This window comes from Loxodonta africana, chromosome 8 (assembly GCF_030014295.1).
Source record: "Loxodonta africana isolate mLoxAfr1 chromosome 8, mLoxAfr1.hap2, whole genome shotgun sequence".
Taxonomy (NCBI): Eukaryota; Metazoa; Chordata; class Mammalia; order Proboscidea; family Elephantidae; genus Loxodonta; species Loxodonta africana.
In genome coordinates this window covers 116400237-116421850 of record NC_087349.1, presented here as the reverse complement: position 1 = coordinate 116421850, position 21614 = coordinate 116400237, and the positions used below count along the sequence as shown (strand labels likewise).

General features: G+C 45.0%; 1 protein-coding gene across 7 annotated transcripts in view; it reads right to left on the bottom strand.

The window, feature by feature from the left end:
* The window catches only part of TNS3 (tensin 3), a 337654-nt gene that overhangs the window by 224403 nt on the left and 91637 nt on the right, over nucleotides 1–21614 (bottom strand). Inside the window, exon 1 of one of the 7 annotated variants that reach the window (XM_064290248.1) lies at nucleotides 14684–17107. The exons of 3 other annotated variants lie outside the window; for them this stretch is intronic. The gene's annotated coding sequence lies outside the window, so the exon portion shown is untranslated. Of the gene's footprint in view, nucleotides 1–14619; nucleotides 17108–21614 lie in introns of those variants that run through there. 3 more of the 7 variants (XM_064290244.1, XM_064290247.1, XM_064290246.1) reach the window with 3 other exon arrangements.

Sequence of the window (21614 nt, the reverse complement as noted above, 5' to 3'; positions counted from 1 at the left end):
CTCTTAGCTCTCTACCTCAGCCCACCTCACAGACCCTCACTGCCACACTGGCTTTACCTCTCTTGGGGATCCAGCAACACCACTGTCCAGGGCCGGATGCTAGCAGGGATGAGTCCCCTGGGCTTTGACACAGGAGTAATCCCAGTGAGGCAGGCAGGAGGGGTGGAAGGAGCAGTCCCAACTCAGACCCAAGGGACCCCAAGCTCTGCAGGTCATTTGAGGGGTGAGGGGTGAGCCACAGAAGAAGGATCCCCTTCTTCCTAGATGAGGCGGCATCTGTGGAGAGGGTGGCAGGTGAGTACCCTGCGCTGGGGAGCCATGTGCATGGGCCGTGGGGTGTCAAGGAGTGGGCGTCACCCCGAGGGATTGGCCAGGCTGCTAGGAGTCAGCTGTAGGGAACCTGAGTGCCACTCATGCCTGGAGCCTAGGCATCCTCCTGTCCTCCTTAGCTACCCCGGGACCAGACCGTGTCACACACAGTCTGCTGAGATTCCTCAAGGCATGTCACACTACGGTCATTCCATACCCGCATAAACAACTCCAAGAAGGCAGCATGGTGCCTGGAGACGGCACACTAGTAAGGGCCAGAACTGGGCTCCGCCAGTGCCTCCACACCTGCAGTCTTTCCACACCCTGTCCTGTCCAGTCTGGGAGGTTCACAGTAACCATTTTAGCTTTACTTGTTAACTTTCCCCAGAATTAAACCTTGGGTAGGCGGCCTTCCTGCTGAAGGACCCTGATGAAATGCTAGCTCCACAGGTGCTGCAGGGAGGGCCCCAGCCTACAGAGGGCAGCACAGGTTCCCCAGGGGCTACGGGGAGGGCCCAGACCTGCAGGGGGCAGCACAGGTTCTCCAGGGACTGCGGGGAGGGCCCCAGCCTACAGGGGGCGGGACAGGTTTCCCAGAGGCTGTGGGGAGGCCCCAGGCCTGCAGGGAGCAGCACAGGTTCCCCAGGGGCTGCAGGAACGGCCCCAGACTACAGAGGGCGGCATAGGTTCCCCAGGGGCTATGGGGAGGGCCCAGGCCTGCAGAGGACAGCACAGGTTTCCCAAGGGCTGTAGGGAGGGCCCCAGGTTACAGAGGGTGGCATATGTTCCCCAGGGGCTACAGGGAAGCCCCCAGACTACAGAGGATGGCATAGGTTCCCTGGGGGGCTGCAGGGAGGGCCCCAGCCTACAGAGGGCAGCACAGGTTCCCCATGGGCTGCAGGGAGGGCCCCAACTTGCAGAGGGCAGCATGGGCTCCCCAGAGATGGAAGAAGGGCCCCAATTTGCAGGGGGCAGCAGTGGGCTCACCAGAAGCTGTGAGGAGGGCCCTGGCTTGCACAGAGCAGCATCAGCTCCCCACGAAGCAGATCCTGTTAGGGACTCTGAACTAGCCCTCACTCTCTCAAAAACGGCTCCACTCCATCTCTCTTTGCAAAAGGAAAATGGTCTGAAGTCTTCATCGCTCAGCCACTTTCACCTGCAGGCACTCAGCTGTGTTCCACCCCAGTGGACGGACCCATCATCAGCTGTGATCAAATCTAAGTCTTCAATGAGCCATATGCACACGGCACTTGGGTTGCTTTGGCTTCCCAGGATTCAGCAGAAATCACCCACTCAGCCTCAGCCCAGCCCACACCTGCTCACCTCTGTCCCTTTTGGCCATATACTTCAGTGAACTCTGGCTTATTATCACTGCCTTCAACTTCTAAGGGTGCTAGGAAAAAGAACTAGACAAAGGAGAATCCATGGCTAAGGAACAGCCTGAGGAGGATGAGAAGAATCAGTAAGCCTGGAAAGATGAGCCAACCCAGGCTTCAGCCTTGGCAGCTCTTGTTTGAAGGCCTTTCTTCCTGCCTGGGTTCTGATTTTGTCTTGTGACTAATTGGTTCCATGGCCTCGATAAAGTCACTAAACCCCCATGGCCACCAGGTTCTTCTCTGATAAAAGATGACCTAGGATCAAGCACTTTTTAGGCCCACCCAGTCCTGGCATCCATAAATCCAATCCAGGGTATTCCCTCAGATCGAGGCGTGGATGAACTACCTGAAGGGCCTATTTTGCTCAATCTACTTTTTGAAATTATTAATAACCATCTCTTTTTCAAATGAAGTTATTTTTATTATTTCAAATAAATGTGGCAATAGCAATCAACCTATGTGGTCATACACTCAAAGGAAAACAGTTCTATCTATTGGCCATTAGTGGTCTTATACCTTATCAACAGAGAGAAAATCCTCTGGACACCATTTTGTGCATTGTACATGGGGATGGGGAAACATGGGCAGAATGGCATGGAAGTTAAGAAACTTTTTCTTGGGAGAAACAACTTTAGTCAGCCACCTATGCTCTACTGTCTGGGTTCAAATTCAGGCTCTGCCACTTTGAACTCTATGACCTTGGTAACCCTTTGCTCTAGTTAGAGCCTTATCGTCCTTATCTTTCCCATGATAACACTGGAGGTGATAATAGCCCCCACCCCACCCTGGGGCTATGGATTCCCACAGGGCCTTTAGACAAATGCTAGCCAGGGAATGCCTACTGCTAACATGGTCACCCCAGCTCCATCGGGTCCTACAGAGGGTGGGCCCTCAGACCTGCCAGTGGTAGCTGTGCTACCAGCCTAAATGCCTACATGGGAAAACTGTTTTCTGCCACTTGTTACCACAGCCTCATTCTGAAGGGGGTGCATGCAATCAAAGGAGACCTGTGGTCAGACAGACTCCCTGCTGCGATGACACAGCCAGTGAGGAGCAGACCCCAGAGGTTGAACACATAGATACATGGAAGAGAGGTGAGGGAAACCCAGGATTCTGGCAAGAGGACTTGAGTGAGGCTGGGATTGCTCAGGCAAAAGGCCACTGGAAATTCCCCAGAGAAGAGTGTGCCAAAGAGCATTTTCGGATCAGGGCAGTCTAGGCTTCATCAGTGTGCCCTGCTGGGCTGTAACATGAACAGCCCTGTGCCCACCACCTGGGCACAAGCAAACACAGCCAGTAACACAACACTCACAAGTGGGAGAAGGGCAGGGGTGGATCGTGGTAAAGGGCTCAGTCCAGGAAAGATTCAGGGAGACTGCACACAACTGGAGTTCAGGTGGGATTCCAGCTCCTGGATGGGCCCCTCTGTAGACAGGATCATGGGCGAGCCCAGCTGACTTGCAGGCGAGCATGAGACCAGCTCTTAGTCAATGAGAGCTCCTAGGTTTTTTACCTAACTCATTGTAGGCTGATTATTCTGACAAATCTAACATTTCAGAAACGTCGTATTTGTGACATAATTGGGCAGACCTAGTTATAATTATGAATCCTGCCCCCTGCCAGCTGTATAATCCTGGGCCAGAGAATTCATGAGCTTCAGTTACCTCATTTGTCAGGTGGGATTAACAATGTCCTCGTTAGGTTGTTCCATGGAATAAAGACAAAACACGCTAAATGCTTGCTCAACACTTATGAGGAGGTAGCTATTATTTATTGTAGATTTCTAGCTAGCTTTTCCCATATATACTTCTTAAAATTTTTATCGTGATTTAAGTGAAAGTTTACAAATCAAGTCAGCCTCTCACACAAAAACATATACACCTTGCTACGTACTCTCAGTTACTCTCCCCCTAATGAGACAGCCCGCTCCCTCCCTCCACTCTCTCTTTTCCTGTCCATTTCTCCAGCTTCTAACCCCCTCTACCGTCTCATCTCCTCTCCAGGGAAGAGATGCCAACATAGCCTCAAGTGTCCACCTGATCCAAGAAGCTCACTCCTCACCCGTATCCCTCTCCACCCCATTGTCCACTCTGATTCCTGTCTGAAGAGTTGGTTTTGGGAAAGGTTCCTGTCCTGGGTCAACAGAAGGTCTGGGGGCCATGAACACTGAAATCCTTCTAGTCTCAGTAAGACCATTAAGTCTGGTCTTTTTACAAGAATTTGGGTCTGCATCCCACTGCTCTCCTACTCCCTCAGGGGTTCTCTCTTGTGTTCCCTGTCAGGGCAGTCATCGGTTGTAGCCGGCACCATCTAGTTCTTCTGGTCTCAGGCTGATGTAGTCTCTGGTTTATGTGGCCCTTTCTGTCTCTTGGGCTCATAATTACCTTGTGTCCTTGGTGTTCTTCCTTCTCCTTTGATCCAGTTGGGTTGAGATCAATTGTTGCATCTTAGATGGCCGCTTACTAGCATTTAAGACCCCAGACGCCACTCTCCAAAGTGCGATGCAGAACGCTTTCTTAATAGATTTTATTATGTTAATTAACTTAGCTGTCCCCTGAAACCCTGGTCCCAAACCCCTGCCCGTGCTACGCTGGCCTTCGAAGCATTCAGTTTATTCAGGAAACTTCTCTGCTTTTGGTTTAGTCCAGTTGTGCTGACCTCACCTGGATTGTGTGTTCTCTTTCCCATCACCTAAAGCAGTTCTTATTTAGTACCTAATTAGTGAATAGCCTTCTCTCACCCTCCATCCCTCCCCCGTCCTGTAGCCATCAAAGAATATCTTCTTCTCTGTTTAAACTATTTCTTGAGTTCTTATACTAGTGGTCTTATACAATATTTGCCCTTTTACAACTGACTAATTTCACTCAGCATAATGCCATCCAGATTCCTCCATGTTATGAAATGTTTCACAGATTCATCACTGTTGTATGCAGTATTCCATTGTGTGAATATACCATAATTGATCTATTTATCCATTGACGGGCCCCTTGGTTGCTTCCATCTTTTTGCTTTTGTAAACAGTGCTACAATGAAAATGGGTGTGCATATATCTGTTCGTGTAAGGCTCTTATTTCTCTAGGATGTACTCAAGGAGTGGGACTGCTAGATCGTATGGTAGTTCTATTTCTAGGCTTTTATGGGAGTGCCAAAACGATTTCCAAAGGGGTTATACCATTTTACATTCCCACCAACAGTGTAGAAGTGTTCCAATCTCTCCACAGCCTCTCCAAGATTTACTCTTTTGTGTTTTTTGGATTAATGCCAGCCTTGTTGGAGTGAGATGAAATCTCATTGTAGTTTTGATTTGCATTTCTTTAATGGCTAATGATCGTGAGCATTCCCTCATGTATCTGTTAGCTACCTGAGTGTCTTCTTCAGTGAAATGTCTGTTCACACATTTTGCCCATTTTTGAATTGGGTTATTTGTCCTTTTGTAGTTGAGTTTTTACAGTATCATGTAGATTTTAGAGATTAGGTACTGATCAGAAATGTCATAGCTAAAAATGTTTTCCCAGTCTGTAGGTAATCTTTTTACTCTTTGGGTGAAGTCTTTGGATGAGATTAGGTGTTTCATTTTTAGGAGTTATCTAGTTTCTATTCTGCATTGCTACCAATGTTTTATATACTGTTTATGCCATGTATTAGGGCTCCTAACATTGTCCCTATTTTTTCTTCCATGATCTTTATTGTTTTAGATTTTATAGTTAGGTCTTTGATCCATTTTGAGCTCATTTTTGTGCATGGAGTGAGGTATGGGTCTTGTTTTGCAGACAGATATCCAGTTATGCCAGCACCATTTGTTAAAAAGACTGTCTTCTCTCCATTTAACTGTTTTGGGTCCTTTGTCAAATATCAGCTGCTCATATGGGGATGGATTTATGTCTGGATTCTCAATTCTGTTCCATTAGTCTATGTATCTGTTGTACCAGTACCAGGCTGTGTTGACTACTGTGGTGATACAATAGGTTCCAAAATCAGGTAGAGTAAGGCCTCCGTATTTGTTCTTCTTTTTCAGTAATGGTTTAATTACCCAGGGCCTCTTTCCCTTCCCTATGAACTTGGTGATTTGTTTCTTCATCTCATTAAAAAATGTCGTTGGAATTTGGATCAGAATTGCATTAAATCTATAGATCGCTTTTGGTAGAACAGACATTTTTATATATATCCATGAGCAAGTAAGTTTTTCCACTTATGTAGCTCTCTTTTGGTTTCTTGCAGAAGTGCTTTGTAGTTTTTTTGTATAAGTCTTTTACATCTCTGGTAAGATCTATTCCTAAGTATTTTATCTTCTTGGGGGCTACTGTAAATGGTATTGATTTGGTGATTTCCTCTTCGATGTACTTTTTGTTGGTGTAGAGGAATCCAACTGATTTTTGTATCCTGATACTCTGCCGAACTCTTCTGTTAGGTTCAGTAGTTTTCTTGAGGATTCCTTAGAGTTTTCTGTGTATGAGGTCATGTCATCTGCAAATAGAGATACTACTTTCTTACCAATCTGGATCCCGTTTACTCCTTTATCTAGCCCAATTGCTCTGGCTATGATGTCCGCCACAGTGTTGAGTAAGAGCGGTGATAAAGGGCATCCTTGTCTGATTCCCGATCTCAAGGGGAATGCTTTCAGGCTCTCTCCATTTAGGAAGATGTTGGCTGTTGGCTTTGTATAAATGCCCTTTGTTATGTTGAGGAATTTTCCTTCTATTCCTATTTTGCTGAGAGTTTTTATCATGAATGAGTGTTGAACTTTGTCAAATGCCTTTTCTCCAACAATTGATAAAATCACGTGATTCTTGCCTTTTAATTTATTTATATGACTGATTACATTAATTGTTTTTCTAATGTTGAGCTGTCGCTGCATACCCAGTATGAATCCCACTTGGTCATGGTGAATTATTTTTTTGATATGTTGTTGAATTCTATTGGCTAGAATTTTGTTGAGGATTTTTGCATCTACATTCATGAGGAATATAGGTCTGTAATTTTCTTTTCTTGTGGTGTCTTTACCTGGTTTTGGTATCGGGGATATGGTGGCTTCATAGAATGAGTTTGGTAGTATTCCATCCTTTTCCATGCTCTGACATACCTTTAGTAGTAGTGTTGTTAACTCTTCTCTGAAAGTTTGGTAGAACTCTGCAGTGAAGCTGTCTGGGCCAGGGCTTTTTTGTGTTGGGAGTTTTTTGATTACCTTTTCAATCTCGTCTTTTGTTAGGTGTCAATTTAGTTGTTCTACCTCTGTTTGTGTTAGTTTAGCTAGGTAGTGTGTTTCTAGGAATTCAGCCATTTCTCCCCAGAGACAGAACAACTAAATTTGTTAGAGTACAATTTTTCATAATAATCTAATATGATTCTTTTAGTTTCAGTTGGGTGTGTTGTAATCTTACCCAACTCATTTCTTATTCGGGTTATTTGCTTCCTCCCCTGTTTTTCTTTTGTCAGTTTGGCCAATGGTTTATCAATTTTGTTGATTTTTTCAAAAAAACAGCTTTTGGTCTTGTTAATTCCTTCAATTGTTTTTCTGTTTTCTTCTCCATTTAGTTCTGCTCTAATTTTTATTATTTGTTTTCTTCTGGTACCTAAGGTTTTCTTTTGTTGTTCTCTATTTGTTCAAGTTGTAGGGATAATTCTTTGATTTTGGCCCTTTCTTCTTTTTGGATGTGTGCATTTATTGATATAAATTGACCTCTGAGCACTGCTTTCACTGCGCCCCAAAGGTTCTGTTAGGAAGTGTTTTCATTCTCATTGGATTCTATGAATTTCTCTATTCCATCCTTAATGTCTTCTATAATCCAGTCTTTTTTGAGTAGGGTATTGTTCAGTTTCTAAGTGTTTGAGTTCTTTTCCCTGCTTTTTCTGTTATTGGTTCCCACTTTTATGGCCTTATGGTTCAGAGAAGATACTTTGTAATATTTCAATGTTTTGGATTCTGCTATGGCTTGCTTTATGACGTAATATGTGGTCTATTCTAGAGAATGTTCCATGTGCACCAGAAAAGAAAGTATATTTGACTGCTGTTGGGTGGAGTGTTCTGTATATGTCTATGAGGTCAAGTTGGCTGACTGTGGCCTTTAGATATTCCGTGTCTTTATTGATCTTTCTGGATGTCCTGTCCTTCACCGAAAGTGGTGTTGAAGTCTCCTACTATCATTGTGGAGCTGTCTATCTCACTTTTCAATGCTGATAGAGTTTATGTATCTTGCAGCCTTGTCATTGGGTATATAAATATTTAATATGTTTATATCTTCTTGGTATATTTTCCATTTAATCATTATGTAGTGTTCTTCCTTATCGTTCATGATGGATTTAACTTGGAAGTCTATTTTGTCAGAAATTAATATTGCCACTCCTGCTCTTTTTTCATCTTTGCTTGATATATTTTTTTTTCCATCCTTTGAGTTTTAGTTTGTTTGTGTCTCTAAGTCTAAGGTGTGTCTCTTGCAGGAAGCATATAGATGGATTGTGTTTTTTAATCCATTCTGCCACTCTCTGTCTCTTTATTGGGGCTTTTAGCCCATTTACATTCAGCATGATTGTGGATAGGTACGAATTTAGTGCTACCATTTTGATGTCTTTGTGTGTTGTTGACAGTTTCTTTTTCCCACTTAATTTTATGTGCTGAGTAGATTACATATTGTCCTTTCCTCATATTCATTATGGTTGATTTTATTTCTGCTAAGTCTCTATTTTTTTCTTGTATTTTATTTTGATGTGTAGGATAATTTGTCTCCTCTGTGGTTACCTTATTACTTACCCCTATTTTTCCAAATTTAAACCTAACTTTTACTTTTTTGTATCACCTTATCTTCCTATCCATATGGAAGATCTATGACTACATTTCTTAGTCACTCTTTATTGTTTTAATGTTGTCTTCTTTTACGTAATGACATTGCTTTTACCCTGTGTTGAGTGTTTTTTTTATCTTGATTTATTTTTTGATTTCCCTCTCTAGGTTGACTTCTGATCGCTCTGCCCAGTGTTCTAGTCTTGGGTTGATATCTGATATTATTGATTTTCTAACCACAGAACTCCCTTTAGTATTTCTTGTACTTTTGATTTGTTTTTTATGAATGCCCTAAACTTCTGTTTATCTGGAAATATCCTAATTTCACCTTCATGTTTGAGAGACAGTTTTGTTGGATGTATGATTCTTGGCTGGCAATTTTCTTCCTTCAATTTTTTAAATGAGTCAATCCCATTGCCTTCTTGCCTGCATGGTTTCTGCCAAGTAGTCCGAGCTTATTCTTATTGTCTCTCCTTTGCAGGTGACTTTTTGTTTATCCCTAGCTGCTCTTAAAAGTCTCTCTTTATCTTTGATTTTGGCAAGTTTGATTACAATATGTCTTGGTGACTTTCTTTTAACATCTACCTTATGTGGAGTTCGATAAGCATCTTGGATAGATAGCTTCTCATCTTTCACGATATCAGGCAAGTTTTCTGCCAATAACTCTTCAACAATTCTGTGTTTTTGGTTATCTCTCCCTGTTCTGGTATTCCCATCACCAGTAGCTTATTTCTCTTGATAGAGTCCCACATGATTCTTAAGGTTTCTTCATTTTTTTAAATTCTTTTATCTGATTTTTCTTCAAATATATTAATGCTAAGTACTTTATCTTCAAGTTCGGAAATTTTGCCTTCCACTTGCTCAAATCTGCTTTTCTGAGTTTCTATTGAGTTGTCTACTTTTGTAATTTTATTGTTAATCTTCTGAATTTCTGATTGATGTCTGTCTATGGATTTTTCCAGCTTATTAAATTTTTTATTATGTTCCTGAATAATCTTTTTAATTTCTTCAATTGCTTTATCTATGTGTTTCTTGGCTTGTTCTGCGTATTGCCTCATTTCCTTCCTGATGTCTTGAAGGGTTCAGTATATCAATCTTTTGTAATCAGCCTCTGGTAATTCCAGGAAGGAACTTTCATCTAGAAGATCCCTTGGTTCTTTGTTTTGAGAGCCTTGTTGAGGTGATCATGGTCTGTTTCTTTATGTGACTTGATGCTGACTGCTGTCCGAGCCATCTATAAGTTATTGAACTAGTTTATTTTATATTTCCTTACTGTGTCATAGCTTCTTACTTTGTTGTGTTTTGATATGCCCAAATGGGTTGCTTGAGTGAGCTAGCTTGGTTATTTCTGCCTCTCTCTGGAGCTCTGACGTCCTGTTCACAGATGTCTGTAGCTGTTATCATGTATATCAGACTAGGAGTCCATTCACTTTTCTTGTATGAATTCAGCTCAGGTGTCCAGGTAGCTTATCATGAAGTGTGTGGTACAGGCTCTGTCCTACAGTCTTAGAGGAGCAGGGGTGAGTGGTATAGCTACTGGTGTCTGGTTACATCAGGGGGTCACACTCTGAACAAGACAGGGGGCTGAGAATCATCCCCCACACGTCTCTGAGGAAAACGTGTCCTTGTTCCCTAACGCGTACATGTGGGTGGGTTCTGCAAACAGGCCATGGCCACGCAATCCTTTTGACTGTAAGAACTGGGAGGTACCAGTTATCCTTGGACCCCGTCACGGGTGGCTGGGTAACCTTAGTGGAGCTACCAGTCCTTATGCCCCTGATGTGGGTAGGTGATGACCCTGTTTAATAGGCAAAGCAATGTCGAACATCAAACACCCAACTCTCCGCTGCACAGCTGAAACAGTTGCAGTCTGCCAACTAGGACCTATTCTAATGAAATAGGCCCATACAGGTCCATGCAGAAGGGAAAGATGCTCAAAGTCCTCGGACCATTTATGCCTGGATGGGAGCCGCTTCTGTCCTGAGCTCCCCAGGTTAGTGGAGCTGGCAAATTATCTTTTCCCAAAGTTGCAAATTTGTTCCTTCTCCAAGGCCAGGAAGATTGCTCTAGGCACTCAACAGGGCCTGTCTCAGGCCCAGGAAAGTCAGCCACTGAAGGCTGCTTGGGAGCAGGCGGAGCGGTAAAATACATGCAAGTACTTAGCTTTTGCCGAGAGCGCCTTTATTCTCTGGTTCCGGAGGTGTGAGTAGGCTATGTGGCTGGCTGCTTCTCCCTGAGAAAACTGCAGCCAAATGCTAATATCAGCCAGCCGCTGCCACTCCCGGGAATGGTGCCCGAGGGCTCCCGACGATTCAGGTCCAGTAACTGCTCTCCGCTTCTGAACCATGTCTTCCTCCCCCTGCCCCTCAGTTCATTTTCTAAGCCTGCCTTTGATGTTCAGGTCTCCTAGCTTGTCATAAGTATACTCGTTTCACTTGTTTTTTCGGGTCACTGTTGTAAAGAGGGCTCACCAGAAGCATCTATCTATTCTGCCATCTTGTCTCCACCTCCTTTTCCCATATTTTTTATGAAGCACATTACTGTTGATGCATAGATAGTAAACTGTATGGTTCCTCTTTTCCTAGAGGAACCCACTGTTCCATGTTTAGGAAGTCCAAGGGAAGGGTCACAGGATTCAAGGGAAGGTGGGTGAGAGGTCAGGGCAGGGTGAAGCTGAAGAAAGCTGACCCCAGTGAAGACGGAGCAGTCATCTATTCCAAGTCCCCATGAGATGTGAAAAACCACGCTGTAACCGCCAGACTTGGAGCTGCTTGACCACTTGCAGAAAAGGAAACTCGCTCCATCTTGGAACAGCACTCACCATGTTTAAAAAGTGTCTCCTTCTGGGCTGAACCCCTCCTGTCGCTCCCAGCCAGTGTCCTGGATCTGTCCCAGGGGTTACACAGGACAGTATAGCCCTTTTTATCTTGCCCTTTAATGATTTGATAAGAGCTATTAAATGTCTCCAAATCTTTTCTTTTTCAGAACATACATCCCCATGTTTCAGATTTCTGGTTCGCATTTCACGGGAGGTGTCAGTGGTATGAATGATTATTGATCGTGTTATTAATCTGGTTAGCACGACAGAGAGACACCTGTTGCCAAGCAAGGAGTCAGACACTGTAAGTGACTGGTCCTTAGCATTCATAGTCCTACTCAATGGGCACTGCTGCCCCCTGTACAGACCTGGGCTTAGCTCTCAGGTCTGTACAGCAGTTAAGTAACCTGTCCAATGTCACACAGCATGAATAAACAGCAGGTTTAAACCCAAATCAGGCTGGCTCTGGCACCTTTGCTCCTTCAAACACACTGTGCGGCCTCAAGTCGAGATCCTTGCCAACGCTTCCTTTAACAGGATGGCAATTATTATTTGGTAGACATTTGGCTTCGATAACCTTTTAAAAAAGAGTATAATCAATGCACCACACGAGGAAAACACCCTGAAGATCACACTATAAAATGTAAAAAGTGAAGCAGGTTAACACATGCCTCGATGTCAGAGAAAAGACATCTATACTACTAAGAAAACACGGTACTATTAGCCAAAAATAAGTCTATCTGTGTCCAGACCAAAAAGAAAAGAAAAGAAAAAAAATGCTGATGATCTATAACTTAACTAAGGTTCTGAAAATTTAATCTCTGATCAGCATAATTAACTTATTTTCTATAGGTTTCTGTCAAAAGCGATACTTCAAAAATCAAACACAAGAGTGAGATAGCATCAGCTCCTCATGACTGTGTGCCCGAGCAGAGTCTACAGGCAGGGCCCAAGCAGAGCCTACAGGTAATGGGGTCCAGGCTGGGGCTGAGGGTCGGGTGAGGATGACAGGTGCTGTCTTCTGTGTCCTTGCCACGTGCTGACACCGAGCCCAGCGTTCTGCCACCATTACCACTTTAGGCCACCGGAAATATTGGGAGCACACCCTGGCCACACAGCAGGCAGGCAATGTGGTCAGGGCTGGAGTCCAAGCTCATGGCCCTAACCTCAGCACCTCACTGCCCCTCTGGCCACCTTGCCAGGTTCCTTCTGATCTGGGGCTGTGGCTACAGGGCAGCCTGGACCAATGCACTGACTCACCCCAGGACAAAGAACACAGGCCCCCACCAGCACCACCTGGCCTGTTCTCATGGAGATCAGGGCCTCCTTCTAAGTAAGGAATGCTGAAGGCTCTAGCCCTCCCATATGTTTCCTCTCCGGGGTTCAAACACAGGTCAAGGGCGGGCAGCTGCCAACCCCTCTCCTAGCCAGCCTCTGCAGACGTGAAGCCTTGCCCATCAGGGCACCCAGCACGGCCTCCAGACCAGCCCCGTGGCCTCCCTGTGAGAGGACAAGTCTGCACTGTGTGGCTTGTGGAGAGCCAAAGGCCAGCCAGGAGGAGATGGGCCTGGCTGCCCCCAAGCCTGATGATCCAAACTATGGCCCCTCCAGCCAGGGCACAAATGCCACACTGAATCCATCACACAGCACAGCCAGTTGGACATACTTGCGAATCAACAGAACCGTGATGACAAACTTGGAGTGGGGAGCCTTGCAGCCAGAGTTTGAATCCAGGCACCAACACTTATGAGCTGTGTGACCTTAGGCAGGTAGCTTGCCCTCTCTGTGCCTCAGATGCCACATGCATGAAATGGGTTAATAATTGCAGTAGTCGTCTTCACAACATGGTTGGGAGGATTAAAGTAGCAAAGGCCTCTCTAACACATAGAACGGCATTGGTAGAGATATTAACATTCAAGACAACACGCTCTCTGGGACCTCACTGAGCTGTCAGAGCTAGTGAAACGGAAAAGAGAAAGGAAGAAGTGCCTCAGTGAGAATCACTGAAGTGAGCAGATAATCCTCATGCTCATAGCAGAGAAGAGGACCAAGCTGCAGGTGAGGTGATAGAATTCCTACATTCCTGATCACACAACAGGCATTTATAACACAGGCACTGTGTACCTGGTACCAGGTACAAATCCTACAGGTAGGAAAGAGCCCAAGAATACCAACTCCAAGTAGGCAAAGCAAGCTTGTTTTCTGTAGTTAAACGGTACGTTCCAAGTGCAGCATCCTTCACTGATACCCACTGCTCTGGGGTGAGGGGCAGGTAGTCGGCCAGCCCACGGGGTGCTGAGTGAACCAGTGCCTGCCCTTATACAGCCCTCCTTTCAGTTCCCACAGCACACGAAGCTCCCCCCTCCCCCAGGGCCTTAGCATATGCTGTTCACAGCCAGGAATGACCCCTTCTCACTTACCCAAACTTCACTGGGTTAACCCCTGCAAACCCTTGAGTTCTCATCTCAAGATGTCATCTCCCCAGCAAGTATTCCAGATAGCCCTGCCCAGCCCCTTTCCTAAGTTCCCATTCTATCTTAGTCTTCTTTACTGTGCTCATCACAACTATACTGAAATACCCAATTTTGTGAATTTTTCTCCCATGAAAATAATAGCAGAGGCGCACCCTGTCTTGCCCCCACCAGCACTCACACAGGGTCCTGCGCATAGGACAGAAAGAGGACAAAGGTCTGGGGCATGACAGAAGGAATAAATTGACCACTAGCTCCCGAATGTCTAAGGAATGACCGGGCCATTCTAAGAGTTGTGATGATACTGTTCACACCGCAGTAACAAATACTGAATTAGCTTCATTTTTCGGATAATAGAAATAAATGTACCCAAGTTACTTTAACAGACTTCTCATCCTAAAGAGATCAGGATAAAAAGTAATAACTATCCATTCCTTAGCAAAGTCATAACATATGGAATAAATTGACCTGAGAGACTTATTTAGGAAGAAAGTACCAACTGAATAGCAACGTAGTTACTGTTTAACTTCAGGAAACTCAGTAAACGCTAACAATATGCCTTAGCTACACATTGCTATAAAAACAGGTTCTTCTCTTCAACCAAGTTAGACTCACTCCACCCGTGCCTAGCCAGGTGCTAGGTCAACAACAAAGATCCTTGCAAATACCTTCTCATGTTGTCCTCCAAAACTACCCCATGAGACAAGATTTCAGTATCAATCCCCCATTCTAAAGTTGAAGTGCCTAAAGTAGAGGTGTTCAGCCACTTGCTCTGGGCAGGTCAGCTGAAGGGGGAAGATCTCTCTCTCTGTTATGCCAGACCTCTGGCTCCAGCCAGAAGCAACCAGCCCTATCCCTTGCCCAGCTCACCTGGAGTCACCAACAAGGAGTGAGGGATAGCAACAGGATCCTTGACCTAGAACAGACTAAATACCTGTGCCTGTGCCTCCTGCCATCTCTTGTCTTTTCTCTCTTTTGGATGAAAACCAAAGTAAGATACCTTACTAGGAATCTCGGCAAAGGCGTAGAGATGCAGAGAGAACGTCAGCTTCCCCCGGAGTCGCTAGGGACTGTGTCCTGTTCCGGCAGTGCTGACAAATCCTGAAACCCGCATTGTAAACAGTTCCAAAAGATGAACAAAACTGGCATTGCGTAACCAGAGCCAAACTCACAAGGAAGCCAGGCTGGGCCCAGGTCTGGTGACGTAGGTCATAGCCCATGGCTGCTGGGCTTTGGAGGGAAAGGACAAGTAAACAGGGCAGGCTGACACACTCTGCACATTTGTTTTTGCTTCCCCAGGCAAAGCAGAGTAAACTTTTTCAAAAATTTTGAAGGCAACCACCAGGCATATTCAATGGACAAATTTAAAGGCGTGTACTTGTTCGTTCACTGATTCATTCATTCACTCATCTCCCAGGCCATGTGGTGTGGGGGTGAAGCTCACGTGCTTTGAAATCCTATTGCCTGGGTTTGAATCCCAGCTCTGTTTCTGTACTCCATGTCTGATCTTGGGAATTTACTCAACCTCTGTGACTTAGTTTCCTCATCTGAAAAGTGGAGATAATAATAGCATTGTTGGGAAGATTAAATAAGGAAACACTTGTAAGGAGCTTAGCACAGTGTCTGGCACATAATAAGTGCTAAATAAATATCAGCTGTTTATTCAATGATTTTATTTGTGTGCCTGGCATATACAGGTACCTGAAAAGTATATCTGCCCCCTTCCCGCAAGGCCGTATGAGACCCTATCGCCATGCAAGACTATACCCATTTTACAGAGGAAGAAATGAGATGCAGAGTGCTGAGGGAATTTCCACAAAGCATACAGTTGGTCAGATGTTGTTCCTTTCCAGGATGACAATACTAGAAAAAGCTGACAAGTAAGATTGCCCAGTCTGATTTTTTTTCTTAATGCTCTTAAATACAAACAGCCATATCACCAAGAACTGCCAGATAAAATACATAGACTGAGAGTGAGAAGCTAAAATAACACCATTTTGCAATCGCACTCAACTCTAAGAAACAAATATTTCATTCAGATTCAGATTGTATCTGTGCTTGTCTTTAACGAAATCCTCAGAGACCCCTGCACCCCATGTCAGGAGCAGAGCTGGTGTGGAACATATGGAACCAGGAGGTTTAACCTAGCCAAGGAGGACGATGAAAAACCAGCCAGAGGAAGGCCAGCATTAACCAGGGGACGGGGGATAAGACGAGAATTTTACAATGACATCTGTGATGCTCCATTTTCCTGTTCTCACAAGCTCAACATCCCAAGAAGGGCTGACAGAGCCCAGTCTTTGGCAGGGAAGCAGTCCTCCCCATGGGAAAAAGGAAAGTCCCACCAATATCTGCAGCATCAGGGCTGGGGAGGACTGGTACGTGAGGCTTGTAGCAGCCCCTCCCCACACAGTGAAACAGAGCAGGTCACAGCACACGCGTGCACGCGGTGTATCCTTCAGGGGACCAGCCCCAGACCCATGCACCCCCGGACTCACGGTGCTGAGAGGGCAGGCAGCCCAGCCAGGAGGTCTGAAGAAGGGCCTTTCTCGTGGCCAGCAGCAGCTCCTTCTTGCTTTGTTCCTCCTCCCCTGAGTACAGTGGAAGCGCCTCCTCCATCTGCTAACACAGCAGTGCAGGCAGCTGGCCACTAGCACTGGGAAAGCACCAGGAGGGTGGGAGGTTCAAGGGCAACAGCAGGTGGGAGCTGGAAGGCCTCAGAGTGCCACGATAAAGGTGAGCACTGGCTTAATCGACCGCACAAGGACAATGTTTGCCCAAGGCTAGCAGGGCCATCCCCTGCCAAGGCACTGGATTAAGGCAATAAGTACTGGCCCTGAGAGCGGTTTAACCAGGAACAGCTGCCACAGAGCAGGGCTGAACCACAGTGAGTCCTGGTGGAAAGCTAGCTGGGACCCACCTCCCTGAGAAGCAGAAACAAACCAGACCTACAAACCGGTTCATTCTGATTCAGTATATGGAGGCTAGAAATGCAAATTCTCAGTAGGGGTTCAATGGGCAATGAACCACTTTGAAGCCCTGAAACGAACAGCACCTTAGCCCACCTGCTGACCACAGCTGGGCTTCCACCTCCTCCCAAGTTTCTTTCAGGAGGAAAAACCTGCCTTGAGTTCCTGGGAGGCCAGGGGATAAAACCTAGCAGGTGTCCAGTTCCTACCCAATGCCATTCTCTCCCTCCTCCCTTTCTTCTTTTCCCTCCTTTCTACCTTCCCTCCTTCCTCTCTCTCCTTCTCCACTTCCTTCCTTACTTCACTCATTTTTGTCCCACCTCATTTTAAAAAAGAACTGAGGATGACTTACCAAATAAATTAAGAGTAATTAACACAAATTTTAAAATAGAAAAAAATCAATAATCACAAAAACAGGGTCACAAAAAGCATAGCTGGATCAGACGGGGGTGGCCCACAAAACCTCAGTCAGTTATATAACCACATGTTTGTTGAGTTCTGAGCTTCCTGAAGGCCAAAGCAAAAGGTGACCATGGCTGGGCCAATTTCAAATCCTGGTGATAACCGGAACTGTAAAGGTCACTAAACCCATCCAATAGTGACTTAACTCATCACTTCACAACCAGAACTGTGAGAGGGAGGGCACCGGCAATGGCACAACGCCCACGTCCTGAGGCAGGGTTATTTGGATCACCTGCTTCAGAGTCACACCCACCACCACCGCATAAACTGATCAGTGTCACATGGATGTCATTATTTAAAGGACCCATTATACATCTTAAACAGAGAGTTGGACTCACAGGTGTTCATTTTATAATTACGCTTTATGCCTTGCACGTCCTTTGCATATATTCTTTTATTTCTCCATATGGCTGTTTTAGATTTGCTAATATTAAGCTTAGGATTTTGCATCTATGTTCATGAGAGATATTGGCTTATAGTTGTCCTCCCTAATAATGTCTTTGTCTAGTTTTGGCATTAGGGTAATACTGGCCACATAGAGTGAGCTGAGAAGTGCTCACTCTGCTTTTTTTTGGGGGGGGGGCGGTGAGAGTGGGGAGGAGAGAGGTTGAGGAGGATTGGTGTTAATTCTTCTCTAAAATGTTAAGCAGAACTCACCAGCGAAACCATCTGAGTCTGATGCTTTCTGCTTCAGAAGGTTATTAGTTATTGATTCAATGTCTTTAACAGATACAGTCCCACTCAGATGATCTTTGGCAGGCCAAGTCATTCAAGGAACTGGTTCATTTTATCTAAGTTATAAAATTTGTGGTCATAGAACTGTTCACACAATGTATTCTTTTCTTTTTATAAATTATTACATAACAAAAAGTATTTCTTCACCTAAAAAAGAGGAAGACAGGGAAGGAAACATGGGATGGAGGGAAGGCTCCCTTCACAACCCCAGTCAGTCACTCTGAACATGGCCACAACAGTGGACTTGAGCATACCAATGACTGCAAAGATGGCGCAGGACCCAGTAAAGTTTCCTTCTATTGAAAAACTTTCAAATTCTAATCTCCCCACATAACAAACATGTCATTATAACATTAAGGCTGGAAACCCTGGTGGCGTAGTGGTTAAGTGCTACAGCTGCTAACCAAAGGGTCGGCAGTTCAAATCCACCAGGCGCTCCTTGGAAACTCTATGGGGCAGTTCTACTCTGTCCTATAGGGTGGCTATCAGTCAGAATTGACTTGACGGCACTGGGTTTTGGTTTTTTTTTTTTTTTTCGGTTTATAACATTAAGGAGTGCTGGTGGTGCTGTGGGTAAAGCAATTAACTGCTGACCAAAAGGTCAGTGGTTGGAAACCACCAGCAGCTCCGAGGGAGAAAGATGTGGCAGCCTGCTTTCGTAAAGATTTACAGCCTTGGAAACCCTATGGGGTTGCTATGAGTCACAATCGACTCAATGGCAGTGGGTTTGGTTTTGGTTATATTATTATTAAAAGAATCATGATCACAGCCCAGCACATATATATACATAAACATATATAAACCCTGGGGGCATAGTGGTTAAGTGCTACAGCTGCTAACCAAAGGGTCGGCAGTTTGAATCCGCCAGGCACTCCTTGGAAACTGTGGGGCAGTTCTACTCTGTCCTATAGGGTCACTATGAGTCGGAATCGACTCAACGGCACTGGGTTTGGGTTTATATATATATGTCAAAAGGTTAGCAGTTCGAATTTACCAGCTGCTCCTTGGAAACCCTAGGGGGCAGTTCTACTCTGTCCTATAGGGTCGCTATGAGTCAGTATCAACTCAACAGCAACGTTTTTTTGTTTGTTGGTTTGTTTGGCTTATGTGTCTGTAGGAAGCAAAGTTTTGGAGTAATCCTTTCTCCTTAGAAGAAAGCTAGCAGATGACAAGCTAATGCTTGGACACTAGCTTCTGAAGACATGCTTTTCCTCTTCCAGGTATCTATTTCCCACCTGACAATTTCTACCAGCTTGCCAATGTCTTGCACTGAGAAGCCTGGATTACTTTCTAGACAGACAGTCTGAAGAACCCAGCATTCTGGAGCGGTATGAAGAAAACCACAGATCGCCCCTGCCCAGGATGGAGGAGAGAAAGATACCAGAGAACAGGAGGTCCTCAAGTGGAAGGACTCTTAAAAGTCAGGTGACCTACACATTCAAAGCTGCCTGAGTCCTCAGACTCCTCACCCAAGGCTCCGTTAGACACCACCAGGCACCAGGAACTCCTGACTTCTCAAGGTGATAGCCCAAGACTCTCACCTACCCCTGGGAAGACAGTGCCTTCTGGAATAACTGTTTCCAACTTTAGCTTGCATCAGAATCACCTAGAACGCTTGTTAAAAGATTTGGGGGCCCTACCCCAGAATTTCTGATTCAACAGGTCTGGGAGGGGGCTGAATAATGTGCATTTTGAAGTCCCCAGGTGGATGCTAATACTATTTACTGGTCCAGGACCACCGTGAGAACACTGACCTAACACTTTTTTTACCCCAGAATTTCTGATTCAACAGGTCTGGGAGGGGGCTGAATAATTTGCATCTTGAAGTTCCCAGGTGGATGCTAACGCTATTTACTGGTCCAGGACCACCGTGAGAACCCTGACCTAACACAGCCTGGACTGGGCTGACGACCTTGTTATTGCACAGGGTACGGCTTCAAGAGAGCGTTCCTCCATGTCAGGTTCACCCAATCTGTCCATTACGTTGAGCACTACACCTGCAGCAACACAGCCAGCCTCTATTTGAATAGCTCCAACGAAAAGGAGCTCACTACCGCATAAGGCAGTCCAAGCCCATTTTACACTGTCTTAATTTTCCAAAATTTTCATCGTATTGAGTCAAAATCTGCACTCACTCAATGTCAGAGCGTTGGCCTATTTCTTCCTATGAGCAATCCACATTAAAGTTAGTTCTCCTGACAATGGAGGTATATGATTTTCCCAGGGAAAAAGAAGTAAGGGTTCAGCTGGCCAGTTTAAAACAACCCTTTATTTGGAATGAATTTTTATAAGGCTTTAGGAGGTAAATGTTTCCATTAAAAAAAACAATGTATCGACTTTGTGTCATTTGTTGATGAGTTCAGCAGGCTTTCCTCTAAACACTTCATCAAAAAGACACAGTGTAGCCGGGCTAAGAGACTGTCCTTCCAGATGTCAACATTCCACATTAAGGACTCAGCAGTCTTCAGTCATGAGGCAATGGAAGATACCAGGGCAGTGATTGGAAAACACCGGGCTGTGATCTAAACAATAATGATAAAACAGCTATTGACTACTGAGCAAGGTCCACTGTCACCCCTGAGCTCTGTGTTTCATACACAACATCTGTACCCTGCAGCTCTGAAGCAGAGAGACGAGGATCCTGAACCCCCGGGGACCATCCACTTGGCTTCGACAATTACCAACTCAGGCCCCAAAGCGCCCCATGGATACACCTGCCCCTCCCCCCTCAATGGACTATTTTAAAGCTAGCAACAGACATCACATCTTTTCACCTATAAATATTTCCGTATGCATCTCTAAAATACCAAACCAAAAACCCACTGCCATCGAGTGGATTCCAACTTATAGCGACCCTATAGAGAGTAGAACTGCCTCATAGGGTTTCCAAGGCTGTAAATCTTTAGGGAAGCAGGCTGCCACATCTTTCTCTCACTGAGTCGCTGGTGGGTTAGAACCACCAACCTTTCGGTTAGCAGCCAAACTGTATAACCACTGTAGCACCAGGGCTTCTTTTTAAAAAACAGAACAACAAAATACCAGGATTTTGACAATAAATTCCCTGATTAGATCAAATATCTATTCAGCTCAAATTTCCCTGCATCATAATTTTTTTTGTTATTGTTTTTTTTACCCTCACTGTCTGTCTGAAGTTTCAAATAAAGCCTTGCAATGCTTATTTGCTATATCTCTTCAGTTGCTATAAAATATAGGTTCTTTCTCCTCCTCCTCCCATTTATTTGTTGAAAAAAACGGGGGTTATTTTTTGCCCAGTAGAAACTCTGGATTTTACCAGCCGCTCTGGTATAATCTGAGACATGGTTCTGGCCCCTGCATTTCCTGTAAATTGTAGAAAGGTCTGAGACTCTATCTGAAGCTGTTTAGATTTTGTGGCAAGGACATGCAGGGTGGCACAGTGTCCTTCCAGCAGGAGGCACATGGCATGCAGCTGATTTTCATTTGTGGGGGCAGAGGCTGCTGCTGATCACTGCCTGCAGCCAACATTCATATACTAGGGGTTAGAAAAATGGTAACAACTTAATTTCATCACTTTTTAACATTTATTAGCTGGGGTTCCTCTTTAAAGAGAACCTTTCCTCTTTATCTACTTGGAAACCCTGAGGTATTGTTCATATGAGAAAAGGAGGCTATGTGCTTGGTTCTTTCCCTTAATTAACCAAATTTCAGAATCAACTGGCT